Raw genomic sequence first — 25,805 nt, forward strand, 5'->3', positions numbered from 1 at the left:
CACATACAGAATTTATGAAACATGCGCTGATGAGGCAGCCAGTTCCAGAACCCTAGGAGGGGCATTACCCCAAAGCAGCAGCATGAACTTGAACACCTCTTCCAGTCCCCTCCTCAAGCCCAATCTGGGGGAGTCCCTTGCTGCTTCTGTGCTGTAACATTCTGTGGTAGGGCGACTGCCCCACACTGGCTGGAAGGGGTTAAGGCAGGCAGGAGGGAGCCTGTGTACAGAGCTCTGGCCAATGAGGAAGAGGGTTTTTTAGTAGCCAATCAGGGTGTGGCTTTCTGGGGCAGCACTCTATATAAGGAGCTGCCCAGCAGACAGAGTCATTTAGGCCCTGATTAGGGAAGATGCAGAACCAATTCCCAGAGAAGGACCTTGGGAGAGTGGTGCGGAGAGGAGAGGAACCACTGGGGTTGGAAGAAACCTTGACACGCTACAAAAAGAAATAAGCACAGGTACTATTATTAACCAGCATACCTGAGCAGCACAACCCTGAAACAGGGCTACTAATAGAAGGGGGAAGGCGAAGAGGCAGCATCACCAGGAAATACTGAAGTGAAGTAAGAAAGAGAACATGCACCGTCCTTTTCTGCTAGCCCCTGCTAACAGAGTCTGAGAGCCCTTACATACATCGATCAGCAGAGAAGGAAAAAGAGGCTGTGTCACTGGCAGTCTTCCTAATACACAAAGGCACAGCAAACAAAGCACCACTATACATTTGAAGTCATTGCACCAGATCATGACTAGCGATGTGAAGGGGTACTCAGGTAACCAGTTACCTGTGGTTGGAAGCAGCAGTCCCGTGTGGGGCCAGCAGAGTCCTGTCCCCACCCGCACCCTTCCCCAGGTTGGAGTGGCCCCTCCCTGAGGTGAGGGGTGAGGGTGAGGCTCCTGTCCATGTCCCCTTTAATCAGTTAATCGGTCAAAACTTATGTTTAACCAGTGAACCAATTAAATGGGATTTTACATCCCTAATAGTGACAAGAAAGAAGCCGATCTTCACTAGGGATGTTAAAATGCATTTAATTAATTAACTGTGTAACCACTGAAATTTTCAGTGGTTACATGGTTACATGCAGGGCAGCAGGTGGCTCCTGCCTGCCCCTCTCCCCATACTGCTGCCTCTGTATCAGAGGCAGCAGTGAGGGGGGACTGGAGAAGTGGCTCCCTTGGGAGCTGGTGCATGTGGGGAGCCGGCTTTTAAGTCAGTTCCCCATGGCTACATCTAGATTGGCATGATTTTCCGGAAATGCTTTTAACGGAAAAGTTTTCCGTTAAAAGCATTTTCGGAAAAGAGCGTCTAGATTGGCACGGCCATTTTCGCGATCGGGGCTTTTTGGCGTAAAACAAATCTGAGCTGTCTACACTGGCCCTTTTGCGCAAAAGTTTTGCGCAAAAGGGACTTTTGCCTGAACGGGAGCAGCATAGTATTTCCGCAAAAAGCACTGATTTCTTACAGTAGGAAGTCAGTGCTTTTGCGGAAATTCAAGCGGCCAGTGTAGACAGCTGGCAAGTTTTTCCGGAAAAGCTGCTGATTTTCTGGAAAAACTGGCCAGTCTAGACACAGCCCATGTGTACCAGGAGCCTGCATGTAACCATGAAGGTTAACAGATGATCCCCAGCTCATTGGTCAACCATGTATGCAGTTACACTTTCACATCCCTAATCTTCACAGATTTTTTTTTTTTTTTGGAAGCCCTAAACCAGCAGTGAGGCACAGGATTCTGCTAATGGGATACAGAATCTTTCAGTTAGGTAGCTCCATTCTACAGCAGGCTGGCTGTGAATAAGAAGAAGCGTTTAGCCCTTGGGCTTCAATTATGAGCCCTCAAGACAAGCAGTGAGTAAAATCCACTAAAGTGTCGAAATCCCATTTTCAATTGTGTCAGGAACTTAGAAGTCTAAATCATACAGGTGCTTTTGAAAATTATACCCAAAGAGATTGTCACCTAGCCCGTCGTAGCCTTATAAGAAGAGATTAATAAGATTGGGACTTTTCAGCTTAGAAAAGAGACGACTAAGGGAGGATATGAGAGAGGTCAATAAAATCATGGCTGATGTGGCAAAAGTAATAAGGAAAAGTTATTCTTATGTCTTCCCGTAACACCAAAACTAAGGGGTCACCAAATGAAATTAATAGGTAGCAGGTTTAAAACAAAAGGAAATATTTCTTTACACAATGCACGGTCAACCTGTGGAACTCCTTGCCGGAGGATGTTGTGAAGGCCAGGACTTTAATAGGGTTCAAAAAAGAGCCAGATCCATTTATAGAGGACAGGTCCATCAATAGCTATTAGGCAGGATGGGCAGGAATGGTGTCAAAAGTTGGGAATGGGTGACCGGGAATGGATCACTTGATGATTCCCTGTTCTGTTCATCCCTCTGGGGGCATATAGCATTGGCCACAGTCGGAAGTCAGGACTAGATGGACCTTTGGTCTAACCCAGTATGGCCGTTCCTATGTGCTTATGTCATGGGTATTTCTCTCCACTCACAACCAACACTCAGTGAAATCTAAGACAACGCTTTTGCTGATCTTCCTCACACAGGATCAACCCCATGATCTTCAGGACACAGGCACCTAGACTGCAATTCTACCAGTGTTTTGTCTCCAGACAGAGTACGGTCCCATATTCTGTAACAGTCCCAAACGGCAACAGACTTAAGCCTTCCTTGGGACACCTTTCATGCTTGCTTGACTAGTCTAGTGGGACCCAGATGGGGGCTCTTAATTTGTTAGTTACCAAACAACAGACTGAGGGTGACTCTTGCCTCCTCCTTACAGCAAAGCTGCGTCAAAACTGTATTAGTGAAGCGCAGAAATTACTGGAGTCTTCCCCCCCTCCCTCCCCAAAGCAAACAAAGCAACTACCCTAAAACAGAACCCAAGTAATTTATACTAACTCGCCAAATTCAGCTTTTGCTGTAACGGGAGGGGCAACTCCCTTAAATGGCTTTATGCCACAGCTGGATTTTGTCCAAGGTAAACAACCTTTTACGAGTTAATATTTTCACTCCAGGGAGAGAAGTTTTTCATGTTTGGTTTTTTTTTAAACAGACACATTACAGTGGAACCCCCTAATCTCAGAGGTGTATACTGGAAATCACTGATAGTTTATAGCAGCAACAGTAAGCACCGAGATAACAAAACACAGGTAAATCATAAATTTTGTGACTACTATAGATGGGGATTAAGGGGCTCTTGACTATATTACAGCTCTGATCTTTAATCTTAGGAGAGCTGGTTTAAGTCCATATAAGGCTGCCATGGTTTAAAATCCAGGCGTTTATTTTAAAGCCCCTTATTCTGCAGCTTCTCATTGGGTTGTGGCGGGTACGTTACAAAACTATGCAACACTTAACACAAGCTGGCTTGGCTCCGATTTCTACAGAGGCGGAGGAGAGTGGGGGAAGACACATGTTCCTATTCTCAGCCGTGAAAAAATGTCCTTCATTGGCACAGCCCCAATGTGAGCGGAGTAGGAGTTGTCACTTTGCAATGTAAGCCAGGGAGAAAGGAAAAAGCCTGCCAATAAAATGCTCATAAACGGATGTGCGCACACAAGACCTGCTACCAGTCTCTACACATCATCTCCCTCCAAAGACATCACCACATGACTCTCCACATGGCGGGGTAAGTGAAAGAACACAGAGCCAGGCCGCTTTGGAGAAATCACTCCCCGGTCTGCAAACCCGTATGTCGTACGTCACAAGAATCCCGACTCGGATTCGGTTTCCTTCCCTCCTGAGAGCAAAGAAGAGTGTCGCACCAGGTGAGTCAGAGCAGTGACTTGGGATTGACGAGCTACACAGAGTTCATCGCCACAAGGAAAGCAGCCCCTAGCAACGGTTACTAGACTCTCTCCTGGAGGCTGGGGTCAGAGATCTCACGCGGATGCTCTCTCAGTAATCCACTCCCCCGGAGCTCACATGGTCCGGGCACCGCCTCTTGGCACACAAGCTGTCTGCATGGTAGTGCTCCAAGCCCAGCCCTTCCTCCTACCACCCACCGCCCCCACGCAGCGCTCCACATGTCAGCAGCCTGAGCCCCTCCCTCTGCCGGGAAATGACTTGACTGGGTGCCAGCTGACAACAGCCACTTGCTGTAGCTACACATTCCTTTTAGGGCTTGTGCAACCCGCGCGCCTGACACTGGTGCACGCACGTACATGCACGGGGGGGCGGTGTGTGTGTGCTCCAACAGGAAGCTCGCTCCGAGTGCACGGCGATAAGGGAGGGCCCGGCCACTGGGGTTGTCTCTCACCCCGAAGGCGCGCCCGTAAAGATTCACTAACGCCACACCAGGCATTCCGATTCCTCAATCAGTCTGATCAGGATATTTCCCTTTACCTTAGTCCCACCCCTCCGAGGCGCTCCTTGCCCTTTGCAAACACGCAGCGAGCTCCACGCCACCCAGCCCCTGCGGAGATATTGCTGCAGCTTTTTTTTTTTTTTAAAGCCAGACAGAGTTGCATTCGCCAGAGACAGAGCAGGGGGAGGAAACGAAACCTCCCTGCAGTGTCTGATCCCGGCATCTCACCAGGGATTCAGCCCCAGCAGGACGCTCTCGCTCCTGAGGAGTTTCTGCTCCGAGGGCCTGGAATCCGCTTGCCTTCAGCGAGGCTCCCCCCCACCGCCTCCGCCATGCGGTGAAATGCTGACTCAGGGTCTGGGGCCCAGGCAGGGTGCTGCTTGCAGTTGCAAAGGTCCAGCTGTGCTTACATCTCCCACATAGCCAGCTTAAGTCGGTCAGAGGTGAATTTTGCCCTGATTCTTTTAGCTGCTTTTGGAGGTCATTTTAGACAAGGCACCCGCCTCTTCACAGCTGAGCACTCTCAAGACTCATCAGTGTCAGACACTGGGTTTCGCCAGAAAGGGCACCGTGATATTCAAGCCCTGTCTCTTCTAGATCTTCTGGCTTAGAGCTCCTCTGCCATGAAAATCATCTTTCAACAGACTTCCCAGCAGGGAGGCACCAGGTCAACCATTTAACCAGTAAGCACTACCCTTACTGGGTGATGATTACCGGTAACTAGTTAACCAGCAGCCTGGTAGGGCTGGAGCAGCCCCCTCGATCCCGGTTAAGTGGTCAACTGGTTAAACGTAACAATTAACAGGTTAACGGGTTAACTGGTTAACCGGCATTTTACATCCCTACTTCCCAGTCCCCCCAGCACAACGTTATTAAAAGAAGAATTTGAATTACCATGCTTCTCACAGCAGAACTCAGCCCCAGGTGCTACTGCAACCTACAGAGGTTGCATATTTTAAAAAATAGGATCCAATTTCATATGCACCCCCCATCTCACCTGATCTTGTCTGCGGGATCCGCAACAGAGATAGAAAATAAGTCTAGACCAGGCAGGAAAAAAACCCAACCCAGACCCCAGATAAAGAAGAGCAACAATTAAACTACCAGGCATGATGTTTCAATAAGGGAATTAGCACAAATACCCCAATACTTCTCTTTCTACGTCTGATATTTTGTTAAAGCAGTCGCACGTGTATCTGGCACAGTGGCAGATTTTCAGCTGCAATCTGACCCACTTTCCCTCGCTGTCACTCCTAATGGAAACTGTCAAGAAGACAAATCTAAGACTCCAGTAGGGAGTTTGCAGGGGCTCGTAGCTGAGATAAAGATGAAGTTGTCTGCCAAGCTATGGGAGATGCATGTTCCCCAAGTTTGGCCCAGGTCTCCGAGCCTGAATGTTCCAATCCTTTGCTCAAAGCAACGCCCTTTACAAAGAAACACTTCCTCCTTCCAGGCGGCCTTGCTGTTTCCATCAGGATATGGTCCCCTTCGGAGCTTCCTGTTGTGAAGTGGAGACGTGCTTTACTTGCAACACTTGGCACAGTCTCATCTAGCCCCCTCTCACCAGATAATGGTATTGCCTGACTGTGTTCGCGGGAGACCGTTTGCTCTCTGGAGCTCCAGGGACAGCACCAAAGCTGGGATTAGAATTCTAGAGTCCAGTCTCCCAGTCCTGTGCCCAGACCACACCTCCCTCTCTCTCTCTTTCTCCCCTGGCCCATGGCCTCCAATTTAAAGGGAAGCTTCTTGGGATGTAGGAGAGCCACAAACAAAAAGCTTTGGTGTGAGTGTTTGGGTCTCAAACTTTCTGAAACCAGTGAGTATTGTCTCATTGAGAGAGAGAGAGAGAGAGTTTGGAGGAAAAGGATTAAAATCACAGATCAGCCATTAAATGTAACGGGCTGCTGATTCTTCCAAGAAAAAGCATGGAAGCCTCCATAAGACGAACTAGGGATGTGAAGGACTAGCTGACTATCTGATAAGCAAATGCTTATCAAATAGTCAACACACTAGTCGACTAGACTCATAGACTTTAAGGTCAGAAGGGACCATTATGTTCATCTAGTCTGACCCCCTGCACAGTGCAGGCCACAGAATCTCACCTACCCACTCCTAAAATAATCCGAGTCGCTTCCCCCCACCTTGCTGCCTCTATCAGAAAAAGGCAGCGAGGGGGGAGAGGCGGGGATGCACTGCATGCAGCCCGGGGCCAGTGGGGGACTCCCCTGCTGACCCTAGGATCCATGTGGCGCTGCCACTTTCAAACGCCATGTGGAGCCTGACGTCGGGCTCGCCGCAGCGTTTCAAAGCAGCAGCGCTGCATGGAGCCTGGTGTCAACTGGGGACTCTGAATCCACAGCTGACCCTGAACTCATGCGGTGCTCTGAAATGCCCACAGGGCTTTTGCCTTTGAAGGCTGGGGCTGTTGCTACACGTCAAAGGCAGAGGCGCCCTTATCAACTAATCGATGTAAATTGCATCGACTATTCGATTAGCCAATTCATCTAAATTTAACATCCCTAAGATGAACCATATAGCGAGATCTTCCTTAGGTCTTTGTACTGAGCATAGGGTGATCCAGCCCATGACATACAGTTGCTTTTTCCTTCGGAGTGTCCTCTGCACATCTTCCTGTTGTCCTGCACCATCTCTCCAGCAGAGGACTGGAAGGAGTTCATCCCCCTCTCCGATGTAATCTGCTGCTGACCCACACGGAGGCAGTCACTCCTCCACAAGGGGAGAATGCCCCGAAGGAGTGAGAAACCCTGAGTGGAAACTCAGGGCAAGTAGCTTATTTGACAGTGTGGGAAACTAATAACTACCAGGACAGAGGGCGCTGGTGTTTTAAAACAACCCTGTAAGGGCAGAAACCTCTCCAAGCAGGCTGATTTTAAACACCGATACAGATTTTAAAACCCTACACCAGACTCTCAGCTGCTTTCAGTTAGCCAAGAATTCTCGTCACCTACCAAGAAGCTCAAAAAGAACCCAACAGCAATAGATCATTAGGAGATTCATTTTTCATCTGTAGCGCTCCCCTCCTGCAGAGCAACAGAACACCCACGTACGGAGATAATACATGATCAAGGACAATTGCGATGATACTGCAGGTGTCCAAGGTTAGTGATCGCTTTGTTAGTGTAAAAAACCAAAGGCTTGTATTATACCATTAGAGAACCGATACTATACTTAGCATTTTTATTAGAATGCTCTGCTTTGTCAGGTTTATCATTTTCCACCAAAAAAGATCCTTTTGGCTGGAATTTCTCCTGGGAGAAAGATGACTGAGATTTCCACTTAAATCAATTGGACTGGCTTTGCACCATTCATGCATGAACAAAATAAAATTAAGCACAAGTTTTCCACCAGATATCCAACTGCCCACATGTGGTTTTCATGCTTAGGCTAACTTCAAAGTCGCCGCGCATGTAGTCTTTGATGAGGACAAAAACCTTACGCACATCTGAGAAAAGTTTTTAAGTGTTCACAACTTGCATCATTGAACACATGTAGCATCCACCTAATGTATTCACGATTCATGCACTGAAATATTCCAGATACATGTACATGGAGAAATGCATATGCAAACAGAATAAGCCAGTGAAAGCAGACTGCCTAAGCTTTATATTGACTGCTTCATATTCACTGTTCACCCTGGACCACTATCCTGCCATGCTATTTAATGTGTTTATTTTTGTCAGAGAAATAGTCCTGTTTCAGGCACTGATTCCTTCTCTTGGACTTGAATACATCACTTAATTATTTGTTACTCTGTTTCTCTACCTAAAAAATGGATATACTTCCCTGCGCTACAGTTTCATTTCATGTGGGAAGTATCAGCTATTAAACAGGCCATAAACATTACTATCATACAGCAAAATCGGTTAGTAGCAACTGGAGGGGGCGACTGTCATTCTGCCCATTCTAAGAGATGGCCACATGATCCTGTGAGCTAACCTGGCAGATGTGCCGTGAGAGATTTTCTTAGTGGTTTGGGAAGGGGACTCTGGTTTGGGGGTGATCAGTAACACTCCTGTATCAAACAAGCACTTCTCAGAGCTCCTGTTCAACTGAAAAGTTGTGGTCCAGAGGTTCTGTACCTCAAAGGAAAACTGAGTCCAGATCATGCTACCCAGAAGCAAGCACCTAATGGGACCAATAAGTTTGGCTTTTTTTTTTAATATGGACACTCATGTTACCAGTTTTCTATTTGCACACGCAATAGAGTTGCAAGAGCCCAGCAGCATGTGAGCTTTGATGTGAAGATGCAACCTGACTGTAGCACAAGGTGCAATCCGATTTCAGCTGGCTTCACGAGCACACTAGCCCAGGAGGCTGCTATTTTCAGCACAGAAGTTCCATGCGTTTCTTATGTTCATGAGAAATTATGACCGCAATTTCCCCCTTCCCCCAACCAAGAAATTTAAAGGACTGGTTGCCAAGGCAACTGTTACTCTACAGTGTTAACGGGTTGCTGTGACAACCAGAACTTTGAATTTCTTGACTTTTGTGCCTGTACAAATCTCAACCATGCTGATTGGACACAACAGACATTGGCCCCAGCACTGCTGCGGTAGAAGTCACTAACTCCAGGACATTCACGCTGTTTGCCAGAATGCATCCAGGCCTTTTGAGATGTGGGGACGCTGGCAGGCTCTGAGGAGAAACAGTGGCACCAATGTTCACTGAGAACCACCCCAGCTGCTAGATTAAACCCTACGCTGCATGAGAAGTGAAGAGAGAGCAAATGATGAGCAAGGACACACACCAACAGGGCAAAAAGAGCCTGAATTTCTGGAGGGGGGGAGGGAGAAACTTCTTCCATCCCCCACAAGGTATTAACTTTCTTTTGAGGGGTGGGGGGGCAAAGGTTGTATTGAAAATGAGCATGTGCTTAGCTTTGTGGATGAGTCGTCTCATTGGGACACTTGGGATACTGGTGGGACTGGCTCATAGCCCTTCGGATCTCATTCTCTGCTGCCCTGTGCTGTCATTTACACTAGGGATGTAAGCAACTAGTTGAGTCACTATTCAACTAGTCGCTCCCCTCTTCCCCCTTGCTGCCTCTGGGGGGAGCCAGCTTAAAAGCTGGTTTCCTGCAGTACCGTCTCCACAGGGGGGCAGAGGCACAGGAGCGGGGACGGGGAGCGAGTTGGGAATCAGCGGTCTCAGCTCGTGCCCGGTCCTAGACACTGTGTCCCTGCTTTTTAAATATATTGGCTTCATACATTTAAAAGGCAGAGCTGCAGCGAGGTTAGCTCCCGCGGTCGGGAGCTAACCCCGCTGTGGCTCTGCAGTTTCCCCCTTATCAACTAATCGAGTAGTCGATGGAAATTCGATGGATTAAACACAATTTAACATCACTAATTTACACCGGTGCAAAGAGGGTGTACAGGCAGTCCCCAGGTTACATGGATCCGACTTACATTGGATCCCTACTTACAAACAGGGTGAGGCAACCCCGCACTAGCTGCTTCCCCCCAGCAGACTAGGGAGACGCGAAGCTAGCGTCCCCCCCAGCAGACCAGGGAGACGCGGAGCGGCTTTTCTCAGCAGACACATCAGCTTGAGAATAAAGGACTGAGGGAAGTGAGGTGTGGGAGAATAAAACTGAGCTCTGGAGAAATGTTTGGCTAGAGTTTCCCCTACAATATGTACCAGTTCCGACTTACATACAGATTCAACTTAAGAACAAACCAACAGTCCCTATCTTGTATGTAACCCAGGGACTGCCTGTAATAATGCTACTCTCTGTAGTAGCCAAGAATCCTGGTTTGGTAGCCTCTTATTGCCCAGTGATGGGCAGCCTAGGCTAGTGAGTGAACCGTGTGAGTGGCCCTCCATCTCAGTGTGCCCACTGAATTGTACAACGCTTTGACTTGACGCAGAGGGAACATCCAGCTCTCACAGCCAGAGTTGTGTGGAATGAGCACAAACCTCGTTACATGTGCTTTTGCTTTATGTGCGTGTCACTTTAGTAATACCAGTAGGGAAAAAAAAATCTACACAGATGGCAATCCTGCACGTGGGCAACGGTAAACAAAATATCTTGTGCGCTGCACAGGGAACCTCGATGGGCCGCAGGTTGGCCACCGCGGTTATACCGCTGCGCACAGCTGTGCATGACAACACAAAGCACAAGCCATGGGAAAATCAGGCCCTTTTCTATTTTATTTAATGGACTTCCCCCAAGTGAGAACCTGAATGTGTGTGTTGGGTTGTCGCAGGCAGACTCAGAGCAGCGTTCCAACATACAGATTATTAAACCGAAAAAGCGCAACATGAACAGCAGCAAATAAATGGAGCAACACCAGCTGTAACATTTCTCCCCTTTGCATACCTTCTTCTCGGAATTTAAGACCTGCCAACGTGGTCCTTGTGTGCATGTCACCTGCCATCATTTGGCAACCTGTACACAGCAACAGCCTTTTGTCGCCATACAAATATGTCCAGGTTATAGCTAGCTCTCTGATGTCTGGATGACAATAAGGCCCTAACACTTCCTCTGTGTTTCACCTCCAGAACAACATTAGCCATGCCCTGGGCATCCAGGAAGTGTAAAAAATCTTCATAAAATGCTTCCTTGTGTACATTACATTAGCAATTTAAAAACCCACTTCCAAAGAAGCCTTTTGGCTGCTGTGCTAGTAGGCATCACACCCAGAGTGATCGTAAAATGACTTGTAATTTAGAGCCTGATTTTGCAAGCCTTACTCATGAGAGTTATGCCACCACGCCAGAACGTGACTTCCTTATTTGGTTTTTACACAGAGAAACTCCCCGGTGAAATCGCCCTATATGGGCAATCCCTACTGAGCTGAACAGAAAATGCTCTGTTCTACAGGTGTCTTTGGAACCATCACATAGCAGTGAACGGAGATTTCTAGCTCTGCTGCAGCATTTGATAAGGATGATTGAAAATAACCAAAAGTCAAGCGAAAGGCATCGCATTCTCATAGGAACTGGAAGCAAATCTATCGGGTAACAGCAGCCAGAACCAGATGCTTCAGATGAAGATGGAAAAAAAGAACCCTGTAGGAAGCAATGGAATAACATGTCCCCCATAAATCTAACTCCAGGGACTGAGAGATTATAGTTTTGCAGTATTTCAGAACTATTATAACAACTTTGGATATTCTTGTTAGCCACACAAAGGCTTAATCTCTCTGAATCTTGCTCCATTATTAAGTAGCGCTGTTTGGAATCATTTCTATCGAACCTTACTACAGAAATCACTCCTACTACGTTCTATAGGATTTCTCCACGGAGCTGAGATTGAGTAAAAAGAGCATGAAAACTAAGGGCTTGTTCTCCAAAACAGGGGTGTGTCCCCCCCCTCCCGCAGGCTCTGGTGTGTGAGGGGAATGTGGGGAGTATCTTTCTTCTCAGTCGGGGGCCATGTCAGTGAGGGATTTTTTTTCCTTCTCACTTGTGTGTGGCCCCCGACTGACTTTTCTGTGGGTCAGAGGTCCTGGACCCAAAAAAGGTTTCCTGCCCCTGCTCTATTTGAGTACATACCATGTCCTCAGTCCTTACCCAAAGGGCCTCCCTGCTGTTATTCCTGAAGTCAGTGGCCTAATTCCCACTGACATCGACAGGAACAGACCCAGGCCTGGTTGCCACAGAAGGCCACAGGTCTGCAAGATACAGCACTCGGGGCTCAGCAGGATCCGGCCCAGCAGCCGAGGTGAGAGTTGTATTCAATACTCAGCATGTGTGAAACCACCAGCTGGTTTCCAAGGGAACAAAAACTGGGGTTTCCATAGCAACTGTTTCATTTGACTGGCTTTTACAGATGAAATCTTGCCGTGGCAGCAGTAGAAGTTCCTTCTTCTTTAGCCGCCTGACACAGAAGGGAAAACACACGTCTCTGCATGGCCGTGTCATTATCATGCTAAGTAAAAGAACTGTCGAAGTAACCTCTTTGCTGCAGATTTTCAGTGTTTAGGGAAATACATGCGTGCACGCGCCCGCGCATCCTCACACACACGCAATTAAAATCAACCCACACAGGCCGACACCCGGCAATTTGTACCACAGTAAATGCCTTACTGGTTTCCTTGGCAGTTTTGCCTCAGAAGACAGGCATCTACATTCTCCCCAGGAAAAACAGGAGGTCATTAAGGGCAGGATCCAAAGCCCAACAAAGTTAATGGGAGGATTCACAGTCGTTTCCACCTGCTTCTGTTTGGGTGCCAAAATGCCATCACTAAAGGCAAGAATCTACAGCCGGGCTGGGCAAGATGGATCTGGACCACCTAACACTTTAATCCGGCCCACGGACTGCACCTGGCTGCTTTCTATTTATAGCTTGCTGCCTGTGCCACTGAATTTACAGCCTATTTAAAAGGCTCCTGGCCACGGCACTACCCCAGAAGGGGAAGGAGCCATGAGTCTTTTAAATAGCCATAGCAACTCAGGGCAGCTGCCAGGCAACAAGGTAGCAAAGGGGCTGGGAGCTGAAAGCTCTATGCTCTGTTTTTACTTCAAAGCCTCTGGCCCCAGACTACTCTGGGGGGAGGCTAGTCCTGAACCGCGCCCCTTCCGGGGGTGGAGCTGGCCCATGACCAGTACCAAAATTCATTAAGTGACCTTCCAGTGAAAATTACTGCCCACCCTTGATCTACAGCTTCGGCAGTTTTCATTGGGGGCAGACCACTGGTTGGGAATCACTGAAAATGACAGCCCACTGGTGGCTGTTGGGTGACATATGGGGAATAATTGTGACGGACCCTGCTCCTGAAGGATAAGGGTCCCTATGACATAACCCACCACATCCAGTGCTTCCTGTAAGCTGGGCGCTTGTGCGGCCACTCAGGAGAGATTCTAATTCCACCCAGATGATTAGCAGAGCGCCCACAGCTAGGTTTTATGTTTCTACTGGTGGTGCACATTCACACACCCCTTAGTGCACATAGAAAAACATTATTCCACACATAGGTGGAAAATATGAGTGGGAACATTGACCACAACTGGTATACAGCGCCCATTTGTTGGCAGCCTGAGCACACACGTCAAGGACTAACTGAGCTCCAGGAACAGAACGTTCTTCTTGCCCTCCCCATGCAGAGTTGAGACATGTGGATGGGGTACTGCAGGGGAAGCTCATTCTGCCACTATCCGTTTGGGGACTGTGGTTTCCTGAGCTGTCAAGCCAGCTTTTTGAACAACCACTGAAGTTCACCCAACAAAACCTAAGGCCAAAGGAATTAAAAGAACAGACGGTGTCTGATCTTGCTGTGAGGGCAAGGGACTGGACTCGATGACCTCTCGAGGTCCCTTCAGTTCTAGTGTTCCGTGATTCTATAATATCCCACCCTACCCCTCACTCTTATCACCAATCTTTGCACCAGGCAGGGTTACCGTATTACATATCAATAGAGAGTCGATCTGGAGCCACCTTTCACATTCTTTCAAAAAGGCTACACAACCCGTGGTGTGACTCTGGGTGAGAGGAGCACAGGTCTATCTACGGATCACACCAATCTGATTTTGTCATCTGTGAGTGGCCTCATTCCCTAGTTTTTCCATCTGCCACAACACACTGGACAGAGCGAGTAGCCAAGGAGGTTTGCAAAGTCCTAGGGCAGCGGCTTTCAAACTTTGTTGCCTCACGACCCAGCTGAAGAAAATGGTTGATGCCCACGACCCAACATAATTCTATCTTTTGACTAGAGTGTGGGCTCCGGGCTGGGACCAGGAATGAAGGGTTTGGGGTGCAGGCGGAGGCTCAGGGCGGGGGCAGGGCATTAGGGTGGTGAGCTGAGCATGGGCTCTGTTCAGCAGAACAGAGGGGATTCTATGGCTGGCTTACCACTTGTCCTGGCACCTAAGACCAGGCCAGCAGCTGGTCCGAGTCTTAGGCAAAGATGTGCAAGCGACCAGGAGTGTAGACACTGTTTGCCCCAGCTCCCATTGGCCAGAAGCCAGCCAATGGGAGTGTGGAGCCGGTGCTCCGGGGGAAGAGGGGGAAGGGCAGTGCGTGGAGCTCCGTAGCCCCCCACCTAGGAGCAGGACCCGCTACTGGCCACTTCGGGGGTGCAGTGTGGCCCATTGTGCCGGGGAAGGGAGGCAGCCTGCCTCAGCACCCCCGCTGGTCACTCTACAGCAAAGCGACTGAAGGCCTGACATTCCACCACCCAAGACGGGGTTGCGCCCTGCTCTTTGAAAACTCCTGCGCTAGGGTGTGAGTTCACACTCGCAGACAGGCAGCCAACACGGTGTTTCCAGGAAGTGAGCAGCTCCCCTCCTGAGGGAACAGCCCTGCCCTGTCCACAAGCAGCCAAAGGGGTCACTTCAGCAAGATGGCTCAAGCTGGTGATTAAACGCATTTTTGGCGCAGCCATTTCCATCCTTTCTAGCTTGACAGAGCAGATAGACTGCTCCATCTAAACAGAATGTGCCCCAAACCAGAGGCGACAAGGGGGGCAAAGAAGAGAAGGGGGGGCTTTTATTTTTCCAGCACCCCACTGAGCCAGGACCCGTGCACGTACATAACAAAAAGTTAGTCCCTGCCGCAGTACCTGTGCCAGCCTGCCTTTTGCAGAAACACAGCTCTATGCATGAAGGAGATTTAATCAGGAGAGGAGGAGGAGGAGCAAAAAACAGCCACACTCGCCTTTCATCTCGCCACCAGAGCTGGATCCTGCAAAACAGCTGAGCTGACGTTCAGGCAACTAAAATTTTGGACAAGAAATCAAAGCTCAGACTTCAGCGCTTACGCTAATCTCTGTCTATTCCAGATCATGGAGTGACCTTCCTTAGGACGAGATTATCCTCCGCTGACCCCGCTGTAGGATTCAAACACCCTCCTCGGAGGCATGGGACCACTGGACCTCAAGTCTGGTGGAGCCTGCCAAGTCCCACGTTCCTGTACCGCAAAGGGGGGCAGTAATTTTTTACCAGGGGGGCACTTCAGAAATTTCTGAAGTAGCCCCAGGCCGTACCAGAAGGGGCGGGGCCTCAAGCGGAAGAGGAGGGGCCAGGATATTTCCCTGCTTCCCCATGATTGGTCTGGGATGGGGGAGCACGTGAAGTCTTTGCCCCCTCTCCCAGAGGTTCCCCTCCAGGCAACTTCGCACGGTCCCCCCTCTGCTCCCGGGCCAAACAGGGCCTGGGGGTGGAGGAAACTTTGTGCAGCTCTCTCCACTCCCAGGCCCTAATTGGCCGGGGGAGTGGCAGGGCCTCTGCAGGCTGGATCAACCTGCTTGGCAGGCCGAATCCAGCCCACCGAGGCCCTTTCGTGCATCCCTGCTGTATCGGGAGGTGGTTCAGCCCACTGCGAAATGCCAACACTAAGGTTCTGACCTAGAACCAAATGTGGGAGGGAACACACACATTAGCTGATCAGGCCATAATCTAATTGCAAGGGGTGGCGCGTCTGGCCCATACACAGTTTTGGCAGCTCACAATCAGTTGAGGGCATCCGTAACTTTCTTCCTCTCCCAGCATAGAAGGCAAAGTAATTCACAACCAGGCCAGCCCTACCGTAAGTGGCAAGATTGAGCTAATTGCCGCTGTTACCACCGAAATAACGACTAACGACCCATAGTTTGCATGCCCCATTCTGAAGCTCTGAGCAATCTGGTCCCATCCCAAAGACTCTATGGGGAAGGAGCAACTGAGACTGTCTTGTGACAGAGAATGAAACTGGAGGACTGGACGAAAACCAACGCACAAGGAGAGGAAGTGCAGAAGAGGCCAAAAAGTCAGAGGATGGCTGATGCTAGTACACATCTTGGGGAAACAAAAACAATAACAACAAAAAGTAGAAAGAGGTGCTTCCCACACAGATTCAAATTAGTACTCCAAGAGCCAAAAAAAATGCAGCAAAGATACACTAGAGGCTGTGGGCCTGCCCTTCTGTTTGCAAACTACGGCGGCTGCAGGAGTTTGGACTGAGTCATCTCACGCTGCTAAAAGGGAGAGGCAAGGCTGTGCTGGGCGTTGTGAGCAAAGGCAAAGCCCAAGCAACTCAGGTTGCTTAACTTTAAATGCTACCATGTGTGATGCGTGGGAATGGACAGCAGGAAACTTGGGCCCAGTTCCCGCCTCAGTCAATGACTCAATGGGTAACGAGCCAAATCATGCACGCTCGCTCTGTGCCTCAGTTTCCCCATTTGGAAATGGAAGTGAGACCTACCCCACAGGATGTGAAGCACTCATTTGTCAAGTGGAAAATAACAGAGAGGTGCAAAACTGTGGATGATAATGAATCCTGAATCACAATATAATATTACCTTATGGCTCAGGAGTAAAGCACTGCAGAGAATTGCTTACAGAATCTTGTAATTAAAATTCTCTTATTTAAGGCTCATTCCTGTTAAGAATGTTTTCATAATTTTTGGCTGATCAGCATTCTGCAGCTTCTCCTCTGAATGTAATATTAAAGTATTAGTTCCAGTGTAGAATAAGATGAGAAAAAAATCACATTTTTTCCTGAGGATAAAGCTAATGTCAGTGCTAAAGAATATTGGAACCACGCTGTATGTGTACTGTAGCATCACAGGTAATAATTTCTTGCTCTGTTATCTTTTTCACTGGCCTTTGTACACGTAAAATGTTTTCCTGTAGTTCCCATAGTGCAAACCAACAGTTCTTTTATATGCTACTAGGTGGCTGTGCCCGCTACACTCACTACAGTCATCTAACCACAGAGTGTGATAATGTCATTCTGTCGCCTGTCAGGAAAAGCTTTTTTATACATAGAGAGAGACAATAATGGGGGTGGACGGGAAGGTGGACAAGAATAAAATTTGAAAAAGCACTTAAGTGACTTAGGAGCCTGAGTCTCGTTTTCAAAAATACACTGACTTTTACAATGATTCAAGCACTCCTAGTGAGTATGCGCAGCCAACTACACATGCACCTAAGTGATGTACAAATGTCAGCAGCTGAGTAATGTAACTTCTGTCGACCACAGTCTGTAGTGCAGACATTACCTCTAAAACTTAAAAGCCTAAGCCTCATGGCAAGTCAATAGAACTTAGGCTCCTAAATTACTTGGGTGCACTTGAAAATCTTACATCAAATCAAAAGTGCAGCTTGACTGAGAGATACCAATGATGCGCCCATATCCCAGGATCTGCAGCATCAAGGAGAAAAATACAGACAAAGACCCAACGGATTCCTTTCTCTCCCCGTGGAGCAAATTGTAGGGAAAAACACAGTGATAATTCCAGAGTGTCCTACTGACTAATCTGCTAACAGCAGTGGACAGCCAAACCTTCTCATGATGCTAGGTCCCCTAATTAAGGACAATGCACCAGGATTAACAAAAATATGTCAGCTACCTAGAAACAAACGAATTAGACCGAAATAAATGATGCAACTTTGCTGGTGGAGAGTTCTGCCTGGAAAATGTAATTGATACTTTTCTTTTTAAAAAAATGGTACTTTCCACTTCAATAAAAACATCTTTGGCTTTTGGGAACATGAGCAACGTAAAGGCCAGTCACACCCCAAGGACAGCAGAGCTTAAGTGTTAGGAACTGCATCCCCAAGATCAGGGGTGGGCAAGAGAGCCTCCGCCAAGCAGGTTGATCCAGCTCGCGGACGCCCTGCCACTCCCACACCCCCAGGCCAATCAGGCCCCAGGGCCTAGGGAGGGGGAAGCGTGCGAAGTCTCCTCCCCTGCCTGGGATGAGCGGCGCTTAGAGTGAACTGACAGCTGTTCCACTGGTTCACTCTAGGCACCAGACACCCCTTGCAGGGCAGCAACAGGGAGCGAGAGATTTCACGTGCTCCCCCGCCCCCAGGCCCTGATAAACCTAGGGGTGAAGGGAGAGTACAAAGTCTCCTCCCACCATCAGGGGCGGGCATGGATGCCTGCCTAGAGGGAAACGCCAGCTGTTCTGAACAGCTGGCGTTTCTCTCTATGGGGGGGGCAAAGATTTCACATGCTCCCCCGACCCCCAGGCCAATCAGGATCTATGGGCAGGGGAGCACGGAAGTATTCTGGCCCTGCCCCTTTTGCCCAAGGCCCCGCCCCTTCCTGGGTAGCCTGGGGCCACTTCAAAAATTTGTGAAGTGCCCCCCCCTTCTAAAATTATTGCCCACTCCATTCCGAGATGGAACTTTAGCAAAGAAATCAAAATATTCTCAAAAGAGGGCACCTGACTTGTGTCAAAAAACAGGTCACGCGGCATCCACTTTCGAGCAGAGGTGCAACATGCTGTACCTTTTTGGGAGCTGAGAAGCCCAGCTATTTGGACCAAAGTGGATCATGGCATGATGGGATCTGTAGTCTCACCAAGATGCCCTCACTAGTAGCATCTGTGAGCTGCATTTGGAATTCTATAGGCCAGGTGTGCAACAGCTGTATATCGGTGTCCCTGGATTACCTCTCCAGGGCACATCATTGTTATTAGCCAAAAGAATAATGCAAAACTAAAAGTAAAGAGACACTCTTGACTTAAACCTCTGTCTGAATTTTTTTAACCAACCAAAGTTACAAGTGACACTAAAGAGCACTGTAACGGAACGAGAGTAGGGAAATGACACTTTTCTCTGATCTGTTCACTTTGTGTACAGTGTCATTTTTTTCCTCCTGAAGGAAAGCCAGTTTTCCCTGTTGTTTGTGTGGGTCTTTCTCAGTGCAAGAGGAAACATCACTACAGAACATCCAAACATGTTGCTGAAGGCCTCAGAAACTGGCACAAAGGATATGGGGCAGCTGCAGAACCAGGAACCAAATTTAATTCAGCTTTGGAAAACAACAAGATTTCAAGTTGAAGGGGGTCTCTGAGAATCCTGCTTACATTTCCATTTCTTACAAAATAAGTTATATCTTTGTCCGCAGTTACTAGGACAGTGCATGGTCACGCACATATAGAGCTTTCAGCTGGCTGTCATTAAAAAGTTGCAAAATTATTATAATTGATTATTTTGTACTTTATGAATCAGGTCCAGCAAAGATTATCGTCACATCTGTAAGTATAGCTCATCAAATAACGAGGACATGGCTCTGTAACACTCTGGTGAAAAGCAATTGGTGATAATTGTTGTCTTCCTGTAACAGTTAGAAATGTAATAACTGCAATTTACAAGGGTATTAATGCCTTCAGACTTTCTGGTGACATAGATAGGGTTATATGGAGAGTTTATTCAACAAAGTTATATAAACTGTAGACATACACACAATTATATGCATGTTACATATATTTTTATATGTATGTGCATATTATATATTGATATCTAGTTGCCTAAGTACATCTTCTCATCTGTATCATCACAAGCTCTCCTTGTGATATCCACACACTCTACATTTATGAAAAAGGGCCCTAAATACCCTGGGGATTGGGAGTTAGACTGGAAATATTGAGTGTCTCAGAAGACCAGTGTAATGGCATCAACACTATTCCTCTTGTGGATTCAGGGGCAGCAAGACAGATGGAACCCTGGCTCTCAAGGTGGGCTGGCCATAACACCATGGATTCTGTTGTTGCCAGGATGGTCTTGTTCAGAAATTGAACTGAAAAGTCGGAGAAATAGAAGATGTTCCCCTACGTTTCTCCTCCACCTTTCTCTGCATTTTTTTCCTTCTCCCTCCCTTTCATGGATGGGACAGACTTTTAACAGTCCCTCAAGTGGAAAAATCACAAGAATCCTTGTGGGTAACAATACAAAAAATAAATCACATTTTTACATTTCTATAGAACCTTTCATCAGAGGATCCCAAAATCCTTGATGCAGAAGGGGAAGTATCACTAGTGTCCCACATTAAACATGGAAACAGAGACACAACCAAGTGACTTGGCCAAAATAAGATTAACCCTCACTGTTTACTTCTCTAACCATTGGGCCGTGCATCTACCTTCCCCCCCATCCCTCCTGAATAAAAATTGTAAGGGGAAAGTGATTGTACCAGCCCTGACTTTCTAGAAAACCCAAAGGCACTGTTTGGGAAGCCCTAGGAGAGGCATAAATTAATTAATATTAATTAATGTATTTATTTCACCAAATTGGGTCCAAAAAAGAGCCACAGAAAAATGTCACTGAAATCTTGTACACAAGCATTTGTTTCTCTGGAAGAAGGCATGAGAAGGAAGATGAGCAATAGATCTGGTAAAGGTTTTAACTCATGCCAGTAAAATCCCAGAGGCGACTTGCCAAATGCATGTGATGCGGTGCTGTGGTACACACTTTATGCGGGTTTATCTGGGTACACACGTTCTGCACACACACAAGTACATAAGTATGGTACATGCCATGTAAAAAGGTCAATTAACTTATTTACTGAAACCAATGTTCCCTCTCATTTTTTTCCATCCATGTGTGGAATAAGTTTTGTTATGTGCATTGAGGCATGTGCAGATGTGCACCACCAGTAGAAACGCACGCTGTGGGTGCTCTGCTAATCAGCTGGACGGCCTCTGAATCTCTCCTGTGTGGCCGCCCAAGAGCTCAGCTTACAGGAAAAACTGAGACCGCAGTTAAAGAACAGATCCCAGGTGAAAAATCATACTTACTATCCTGTCACAATGGGTGCATCAGTCAATTTCAGTTAGCCGCCCCACGGAGGAAAAGGCTATGGCAGAGAAGCACTTGATTTGGACTCTTGTTTGGCAGCAGTGCCTGCTAGGTTAATTATTCCTCCCTCCCCTTCTATGTTAACATCTGTTCCTGGCAGCAGCGAGTGACAATTTGTGACCTGCACCAAGCTGTTTAAGGACACCAGAGATCTGTTTTGGCAGTGACCCTAATCTACTCGCTGGATTAGTGAAAAGTGTCAGGTCTGGAACACCGCAGTCGCCCATGTAAACGAGGAGAGGGGGTTGAAGTGTTGTAAGGGCCAGACCCCATTCGGGAGGGCAATGGTATTGTATAACACAGCATATGTTTCAACAAACTGCCACGTAGGAGAACATTCTCCGCCTTCTCCTAACACTGCTGTGACTCCAAAGGCCGGAGTAGCTATTTTAGGCTCCACGTGGCCAGGACCACTCTCCTGTCACGGAATTGTAACGGGAAATCGACAAGTCACAAGCAAAGGCCAATGATCAGATTTTACTTGCCAGTGAGTGCTAAGTCATGGGACCTTTTATTCCCTCCCCCCACACCGAATGGGAATGAATTTTTTTATGTACACCAGTGGGGAGGGGCTGTGCGATCACAGAGGTGACATGTGGCACATCACTGGCATATTGGTGCACCCAGTGCTTTTTTTGTAAGGAAAAAGGTGCTGGTACTCCAGGCTCAAACTTGTTGAGAGGAAAAAAAACCAAAAACAAAAAAGCCCCACCACGCTGGGGTCCAAAATGCAGTCGCAGCCCCTTTAAGAGCCAAAACACGGTGCTGGGAGCCAGAAAAGAAAAATGCCTCACATCCCAAGTAGGCTTCCGTCACCCCAGGAAAACAGGTGTCAATACACCCGGGGGACATTCCTTTTCTCTGTATTGGGAAAATAGGTGACGGTACGCCATTCCGGGCAACTGTCACAAAAAAAGCAGCGGGTGCACATAACAAAATGCATGTGGCAGGAGTGGGGCCAATGGGTTCTGAGTGTGGGAGGGAGCTCAGGGCTGGGACAGAGAGTTGGGGGGCAGGAGTGTGAGGGCTCTGGCTGTAGGCTTTAGGGTAGGGCAGGGGTTGAGGGCTAGAACAGAGGGTTGTGGTGCAGAGGCTCTGGCCTGGGGTGCAGGCCTTAGGGTGGGGCTAGGGAGGAGGGGTTGGGGTGCAGGAGGGGGCAACAGGAGAGGGCTGGAGGTTGGGGTGCAGGAGCGGGTACAAGCTCTGGGCTGGGGGGGTGGTCTTTGGGGTGGGGCTGGGGATGAGAGGTTGGAGTGCAGGAGGATATTGGGGCTGAAGGAGAGCTCAAGGTGGGGCAGGAGCTTGGGGCTTACCTGGGTGGTTCCTGGGGAAGACAAGGAGGGCCCCTTTTCCCCTGCCATGGGAGCTCGGTGCTCAGTCCAGTGAGGAGGGGCAGCTTCAGGCCTTAGGAAGAGATGTCTTAAGGACCTTAGGTCCTGAGGGATGGTGATGGTCATGGAAGGCTGCGCCCCCAGATGAGGGAGGAGCTGCAGGAGGGAGGGTGCCAGGCCGACATCTCTGGGGTCCAAAGTCCTCTCTCTAGCCACAGAAAAGGGACAGCGCGGGCAGAGAACGCTCCCTCCACTTGGCCCTGCCGCCAAGGCTCCTGACTTGACGGGGCCACTTCTCTCAGCAGTACCACCACAGCGCCACGGAGCTTGCATCACGCACGCTCGCGCCACCGTGCAACCGCAGAACAAACACCTACCGCTGGGAAACTGAGTCAGGTTCAAAGCCAGTGGCCCTTTGGGCTCCTATGTGTGGCCCGCAAGACATTTTGTTTGCTGCTGCGCGCAGAGTTGCCAGATCCTGCTGGTTGTCAGCCACGTTGTTTTTTAAACTAAAAGCTAGGGCACATTGAGGGGAGGTGCGGGCTGGCTGCACACAAAATTGTGAGAGACGGGTGCTCCCTCAGCTGCCAAGCCCAGCGCTGCTGCGGTTCAGTCGGCACATCCCGCACATTCCAGGGATGCCAGCGCAGGCAGCAAAACTACCCTGTCCCGGGAGACCATCGTGGTTATGATGCTCTTGCACCCCACTGAGATGAAGGAGGGTCACTTGTGTGGTCCACTCTCTAGCTTTGCTTGCCCATTGCTGTTCAAAACTCTTCACCCAGGAGTGTTATTAAGGCCTGGCCAAACAATCCCTATGCTTTCTCTTCAGTTCTTAAGGTCTTCTCTTTGTCCGTCTGCTATGTACATTGGACAAACGTCTCAGACACTTCGCCAAAGGATCAATGCCCACAAAACAGATATTAGACAGGATCACAAAGAAAAAACAGTTTCTTGCCATTTCAACCAGAAAGAACATTGTCTCAACGACTTGATTACCTGCATCCTGCTTCAAAGGCCTTTAAAGACTACACTTGAAAGAGAATCCTCTGAACTGTCATTCATGCTCAAATTCGACACTTTACACTTAAGTTTGAATAAAGACTCTAATTATCTTACCCATTACAAAGATAGCTTCCCCAATTATCACCTCTAATATCATTAGCACACAGACATTTACCTCCCCCCATTCCCCTTCTGTTCTGAAATGTGATTTGTCCTTTTCACGTGTTCATTTTTTTAATTGTATCCGTTAGTATATATAGTTGTGACAATTTTCTTCCACTATTTGATCTGAGGAAGTGGGTCTGGCCCACGAAAGCTCATCACCTAATAAACCATCTTGTTAGTCTTTAAAGTGCTACATAGTCCTGTTTTTTGTTTCTCTGCACCAGTATTTCTCGAAGTGGTGCATGAAACCACTACGGGAAACCTGTTAACTGGCTGTGCTGGTTTGTTTACTTACCGGCCCTGCAGCCACAGAGCCTCGCGGCTCCTATTAGCTCCATTTCGCCATTTGCCACCAAGGGGAGCTGTGGGAAGTGGCGTGGGCCGGGCTGCTGCTTCCTGTGGCTCCCCTTGGCTGCAAACAGCAAAACAGAGCCAATAGGAGCTGCGAGGCTCCATGGCTGGTAAGTAAACAAACGGGTGCGGCCAGTTAACAGGTTTCCCAAAGTGGTTTCGTGGACCACTTTGAGAAACACTGGTCTACTCAAAAAAGAAGATAGCCGCTGCTGCGATCGATCATCCGGAGTTCAATTTAGCAAGTCTAGTCAAGACTTGTTAAATCAAACTCCAAGGGCACCCTCGCTGTTGTCTGGTATGCCTCCTTTTGAAAGGAGTAAGGGAAACCAGTGGGAGCTTTTGCTTCCCACTGTGGGGATGCTGTCAAACTCGGCTGAAGGTAACCAACCCCAGATATTCTACATAGCTGGAGTTGCGCACCGTAAGCCGAGCTGCCAGGTCTAGCTTAGACCTGGCCTAAGAGTGCAAGCACTTTCAAACAGGGATCGTACCTTCCTTTATGCAGGTACAACCCCAAACACATTACGTGTGCGATAGGAAACAAACTAGAAATAAACCGCAATTATACAAATCCACAGCATGGGACAAAGGTCGTTCACATCTGAGGCATCGCAACCTCAGCGATGGCTCCCTAAATTACTCCTTGTGGGATAATGGCTTGACAGATACAGACTTTTTAACATTTAAAACAGACAAAAGGAAAAAAATGCTTAAAAAGCTGTTTCCATTTTGTGAACCTGTGTGTCAGCCCCATCTTCCGTGGTTAAGACAATGTGCACATCAATGACCCATCCTATGGGAGACAAACAGCGGGTGGATTTTTTAAAAGAGCGGGGCCATGTTACGCCACAGATCATACTGCATTTGAAGACAAACGTACTAATGGAAAATTCATCCTGGCTGTTCCAGCCCCCTGGAAGGAATCTTCCGCCATGTTAAGAATCCTACACCAGGCATGGGCGATATGTGTGGTTGGAATTTTTCTTTGTTCGTTGTTCCGTGGCTGCTTTTGGACTCAGTCAGGTGTTGGTCAGTGCTCAAGCCAGATTGAGAGATCAAATGTATGAGCTGTCTGATGCAATATGGAAAGCCGTTTCCTCACATCAACGAATATGTGAGTTAACCAACGGGAAGGCAACTATTCTCAAATGTAACAATGACAGGAAGTCGAAGGTAGCCAAATGCAGACTGGAAATAAGGCACACGTTTTTCCCAGTGAGAGTAATTAACCACTGAAACAATTTCCCAAGCGCCGTGGCAGATTCTCCCAAACTGACCATTTTAAAATTGAGATCAGATGTTTTCTAAAACATCTGTCTGAACTAGTTCTACGGCTCTGTTTGACAACAGGTCGGGCTAGATTATCAACATAGTTCCTTCTGCACTCGGAATGTATAAAACGATATTGTAAATATAAGCTCATACCACAAACATATGCGTCAGGAATGAATAAAAATGACTGCCCCAACTATTAAAGCAACCATTAAGAGCAGGTTGGATAGACATCTAATAGGGATGATCTAGACAGTGCTTGGTCCTGCAATGAGGGCAGGGGACTGGACTCGATGGCCTCTCGAGGTCCCTTCCAGTTCTAGTGTTCTAGAATTCGATAAACCTTAGTGAACTTTGCATGAACTTAACAGAACCATAGTACAGGATTTCTCAGAGGGCTTGACCTTGCTCCAATGGAGCCCCCGACATCACAGCAGAATCCATCTGGACCACACGATGGTGGAGCAGAGGTGAACATCTTTGGACCTAGTCATGAAAGATGCTGAGTGTCCCCCTCCCCCATAGCAATGAACTGAAAAGCCTCAAGGGATTGGCCCTTTAACCTCTAGGTCCTGGATGCTCTGTTGATGTAAACTGAGCTAGCTTCACTGAAGTCAATGGAGTCATGCTGATTTACATGAGGTCAGATGAACATAAGAATGGTCAAACTGGGTCAGACCAAAGGTAATAATCTAGCCCATTATCCTGTCTTCCAACAGTGGCTCATGCCAGATGCCCTAGAGGGAGTGAACAGAACAGGCAATCATCAAGTGATCCCTCCCCTGTCACCCACTTCCAGCCTCTGACACCATTCCTACTCATTATGGCTAATA

At 48.1% G+C, this 25,805-nt stretch overlaps 1 protein-coding gene across 2 annotated transcripts in view; it reads right to left on the reverse strand.

Moving 5' to 3' along the window:
• Positions 1-25,805, reverse strand: part of MNT (MAX network transcriptional repressor) — a 103,585-nt gene that overhangs the window by 22,724 nt on the left and 55,056 nt on the right. The gene's annotated exons all lie outside the window — the stretch shown is intronic.

The sequence above is a fragment of the Pelodiscus sinensis genome, chromosome 21 (genome assembly GCF_049634645.1).
Source record: "Pelodiscus sinensis isolate JC-2024 chromosome 21, ASM4963464v1, whole genome shotgun sequence".
Classification (NCBI taxonomy): domain Eukaryota; kingdom Metazoa; phylum Chordata; order Testudines; family Trionychidae; genus Pelodiscus; species Pelodiscus sinensis.